Source organism: Rhagoletis pomonella, unplaced genomic scaffold, assembly GCF_013731165.1.
Source record: "Rhagoletis pomonella isolate Grant_MI unplaced genomic scaffold, Rhpom_1.0 Rhpom_scaffold_00019, whole genome shotgun sequence".
NCBI lineage: Eukaryota > Metazoa > Arthropoda > Insecta > Diptera > Tephritidae > Rhagoletis > Rhagoletis pomonella.
Window position 1 is genome coordinate 1,065,863 of NW_023458573.1, and position 5,533 is coordinate 1,071,395.

Consider the following 5,533-nt stretch of genomic DNA (forward strand, 5'->3'; position numbering starts at 1 on the left):
ATGTTCTTATTATGAGAGTACAATATGTACTGACGAAATTTATGCATGGGGCTTGAAATTGCTACACGTTCAATACTTATTGACGGTTTTGCGATCCGCGATGCATATCTCCCAATTTCTAGAAATTTCGCGATATGGATCGCGATCCATCAATATTGCATGCTACACCGTCAATAAATATCGTGATACTTGGATCACGTCAATAAATACTGACCGTGTGACAGGGCCCAAACAGAGTTGATCACAAGTTAAACAACATTTCTATCAGCATCACATCGATGTTGGATTTGCGTGATTTTTTATCCAAGTAATGTAAATAATAAATGAAATATCGATCGTCGATCACTGAAACGCAGCTAGCAACTGTATACTCGAAAAGGCAATGTTGCCACTTTTCGCATTAAACCATGTTCGAATCCATGGTGTAATGAACTGAAGGTGGCGCATTCCCGAAACCACTACTTTGGTTTTGTCGACTTTGACGTTTATGGCAATACGTAAACAAACTTTTTGTTTAGAAACAAGCGCAAATGTATTGCAAACGTATTGTGTACTTTCAAGTGAAAATCGAAGTAATTCGTGCGTTCTAAAGAAAAAACGTTTTATTTGTAATAAAAACTTTATAAACATGTCGTGTCGTGTTTTGAATTGCAGCAGCCGGAGGGGTAAAGCCCCCAAATGAAGTTTTTTCACTTTTTTATTATCACTTTCTCGGCACCTGCAATACAAACACAAAAATTCTAAATAGTTAGTTAATAACCCCTATCCTTTTGAACACATTTCAAGTGTGGTTGTATATTTTTTGTTTCGTTGTGCTTAACTTGCAATATTCAAAGATGGCTTGAGAATTGGTGAATCGTGAAGAAAACACGTTTTCTCACTGCAAATTCACAACTGTCAACTCATTGTTCTTCGCCATATTCTATGTTTACCCATTGCCACAAATGTCATTCTGCGGGAATGCGAAATCTTGTATTCTATATTTAGGTTCTAATGCAGAAATGGAGTTGCATTTTTATTTACATTTATGTGAAGAAATTTGTATGGATAAAAGTCAGAGTAATTTTTAGAGCAAAATGTGCTAAATTTACTTATACGCTTAAGAAAAAACAGCCCATAATCTCTTTTTATACCCGAGCGCACTTGTGCACAAGGGTATTATAACTTTGTTCACATAACGGTTGTTTGTAACAGGCAAAACGAATTGAGATAGATATAGACAAATGTATACATAAATGATCAGAATGAAAAGAGAAATCGATTAAGCGGTGACTGTCTGTCCGTCCGTCCGTCCGTCCGTCCGTCCGTCCGTCTGTGCACACGATAACTCGAGTAAAAATTGAGATATCTTAATGAAACTTGGTACGTGAACTTCTTTTGGGTGTAGGACGGATGGTATTGAAAATGGGCGAAATCGGACAATAACCACGCCTACGTCCCATATAACGGTAATTTTCAGAAATACGAAAACTGCGATATTTTAGTAACTACTGAAGATTATTCACTCAAAATTGTTATTTACAATGAGTTTTAGACGAAAAATAAGAATATTTAAAAATTTTGGCAAATGGGCGTAGCCACGCCCACTTATGGTTACATGTGTATATCTTGGTAACCGCTACACCAATTTCTTCCAAACTCGGCACAGTTGTTGGCCTTGATACATCATAGTAAATGGCCGAAACTTTTTAAAATCGGACAATAACCACGCCCACATTCCATATAACGGAAATTTCGAGAAATACAAAATCTTCGATAAATCAGTAAATATCAAAGCTAATTCATTCAAAATTGATGGTTGCAACAATTCTTTACCAAGAAATACGTTTATGATAAAATTTTGGAAAATGGGCGTGGCACCGCCCACTTGTGATTACATATATGTATCTCGCTAACCGTTCTAGCAATTTGTACCAAACTCGGTATGGTTATTGTGCTTGCCACATAAAAGCAAACCGTTGAAAATTGTTGAAATCGGTCTTAAATTACGGCCGCTTTTCAAATAACAATAAATTTCAGAAATGCTTGAAATTTCAATATGTCGAAATTTTAGGACGCTAATTTACTTAAAATGTATACACCCCGGCTTATCATGTAGCGGTAGCTTTCGGCAAGGTGGAAAACATATCTTTAATACTTGCGCCGGGTATTTAATGTTCGGCTCCGCCCGAACTTAGACTTTCTTACTTGTTCTAATAACAGATTAGGGAGTTAGCTCGAAAATGAGGCTAATCTACTTATATGTAAACCTAGAATAAGTGGCCTAAAAAGGAAGAGTACAAATCCACACCAAGCGTTTTAGCCTTTCGGCACTTTTCAGGCTTTGCGCTACACAATTCAGCTATTGCAGAAAGCCTGAAAAGCGCGGAACGCTTGAAAGGCTTGTTGTGGAGATGTACACCCCTATTCTGCAACTCTTTCGTGTTCGGATTTTGCTACGAATCGTAGAAATAGTATGCAATCTGAATCGTATTTTCGAACTTTCGAAATTCGTAACAATGGCATGCCTGAAAACGGACGAGTAAGCTTTCTTGTGTAAGGCACACTGCACATGAAGCGTATCGTCATAGACGCGTACGATATTTTTCATGCAGCTACGATTCCTCTACGCCTCAAGATCTGTAAACGAAGCACCACTCAAGCGTCAAATCTTACTGAGAAAAGATGTCAGACGTGGAAGAGATAATTTTGTTAAATTTTATTCGTCGTCGAAGGAAAAAGAAAATACTGGGTACATCCCTATCCCTGCAAGAAGCCTGACCTATGATTAACGGTTAAATTATTGGGAAAACTGACTAAAACTTTTCGTCAGTTTAGCGGCTAGTTTTGTATGGGCTTGGGGAAAAAAGTAACCATTTCTCCGGGCGTGTGATAGTGCATCCCTTTCTTGCACACACATGGGTGCATTTGCCTTACAGTATGTTCACTCGCTCATACATGTCATATAGTTGGTGATGTACAAGTGAGTTTAGCGATGAAACTAATGGGAAAATATCACGATAATAAGTGATTTTTCTGACCACTATTCTAGCTTCTAAATAATTGATAAGTTAGTGAATAGAAATAGAATGATAGTTAGCGAAATATCAAAAAATACATGAAACCAAATTAAAAAAGGCAATTCGATTTTGTTTATGTGTTTGTTTTATTTGTAAAACTATATTGTCGCAAGCTTTTTTAAGGCTACTGAGCTCAGACAATTCTTCTAATTTTTCATCGGTTCTGAATTTTCGTCGCTAAAAACAAATTCCTCAGCGCCGTTTGGTCTTTCTCCCCCATTCCTAGGGCTGGAGTCTCACGTTGGCGTTGCATTGTATTTCAGCTCTGTAGTCACTTACTCCACAGGCAGCCTAAGCGCACTGGCCTCAAATGGTTTCTTCTCTATCCACATACAAATTGAATACACTGATTTTTATTAATTGTTTCTTTGAATTCACCGACTTCTTCTATATTTTGCGCCACAGCTAACAATGAAGTAAAGTTTTCTTTGATGTATGTACATATGTATGCGAGCATACAATTGATAGTTTCTTTTCGATATGGTCAGCCATTTTTTGTAGGGATATTCGAAATAATTGCAGCAATCGATTATTTATTGCGACACGAGAATTAGCAGAGGACGATGGTAAATTCCATACATTTTGTCGAATATCGAAAAGTGCATTTAAAGATCTGGTGATGCTCGTGGGTTCTTGCATTCAGAAGCAAAACACCAACATGCGTGAATGCATTGGTCCAGAGGAGCGAATTATGATAACATTGAGGTATGTAGGTCAAAAATTTGTATATGGTCAAAAACACGGAAACTTAAACGTGACCACATTTAGCCCAGACTTCTCACGTCTTCTGCAGCTTGTATGTGTGTCACAGGCTTTTTGCTTTCGCTGAAGAGTCCATTGGAGATGGTTTTATTTCTCCTTACAATTAGCTTCTTCTTCTTCTTATTTGGCGCTGTAACCGCCTAAGCGATTTTGGCCGAGTCCAAAACAGCACGCCAGTCATTTCTCTTCTGTGCTAACTGACGCCAATTGAAAATGCCAAGTGAAGCCAAGTCCTTCTCCACCTGGTCTTTCCAACGCAGAGGAGGCCTTCCTCTTCCTCTGTTCCCAGCATCGCGGCCCGCGTTGAATATTTTCAGAGCAGGAGCGTTTCTGTCCATCCGAACGACATGGCCAAGCCAGCGGAGCCGCTGAATTTTAATTCGCTGCACTATCGGTTTAAAGCTCATACAGCTCATCGTTAAATCGTCTGCGATATTCGCCATCACCAACGCGTAAAGGTCCGTAAATCTTTCGCAGAATCTTTCTCTCGAAAACTCCAAGAGCCGCCTCATCAGATGCTTTCATTGTCCATGCTTCCGCGCCATACACCAGCACAGGCATGATGAGTGACTTATAGAGTGTGATCTTTGTACGACGAGAGAGGACTTTACTTCTCAATTGCCTACTCAGCCCAAAGTAGCACTTGTTGGCAAGAGTGATTCTCCGTTGGATTTCAAGGCTGACATTATTATTGGTGTTAATGCTGGTTCCCAAATAAACGAAGTCGTCTACTTTTTCAAACTTGTAACTGTCAACAGTGACGTGGGTGCCAAGACGCGTATGCTCTGACTGTTTGTGTGCTGACAGGAGATACTTCGTTTTGTCCTCGTTCACCACCAGACCCATTCGCTTTGCTTCTCTATCCAATCCCGAGAAGGCAGAACAGACGTAGCCCTTGTTTTTACCGATGATATCGATGTCGTCGGCATACGCCAGCAATTGTACGCTCTTATAAAGTATTGTGCCTGAGCGGTTCAGTTCTGCGGCTCTTATTATCTTCTCCAACATAAGATTAAAGAAATCACACGAAAGGTGGTCCCCTTGTCTGAAACCACGTTTGGTATCAAACGGCTCGGAGAGGTCCTTCCCTATTCTGACGGAGCTGGTGGTATTGCTCAACGTCATTTTACACAGCCGTATTAGTTTCGCGGGGATACCAAATTCAGACATCGCGGCATAAAGGCAACTTCTCTTCGTGCTGTCGAAAGCGGCTTTGAAATCGACAAATAGATGGTGTGTGTCGATCCTATTCTCGCGGGTCTTTTCCAAGATTTGGCGTATTGTGTATACCTGATCTATGGTGGATTTTCCAGGCCTTAAGCCACACTGATAAGGTCCAATCAGCTCGTTGACGGTGGGCTTCAGTCTTTCGCACAATACGCTCGATAAGACCTTGTAACCTATGCTTAGAAGGCTAATTCCGCGGTAGTTGGCGCGTATGGCGGGGTCGCCTTTCTTGTGGATTGGGCAGAGCACACTTAAATTCCAGTCGTCGGGCATGCGTTCATCTGACCATATTTAGTATTTAGTATTTATTTATTAAGCCAATCAGAAGAGAAAATCTTACAGGCTAAGTAGAAATATGTGATAACAGTAGGCAAATTACTAGTATACATAAATGGCTCACTTATAAAGAGGGTTTATTGTATTTAAAAAGCACTCTTTTGAACAAGAAAAATCTATTTCCAAATAATTAGTAATTCTATTAAACT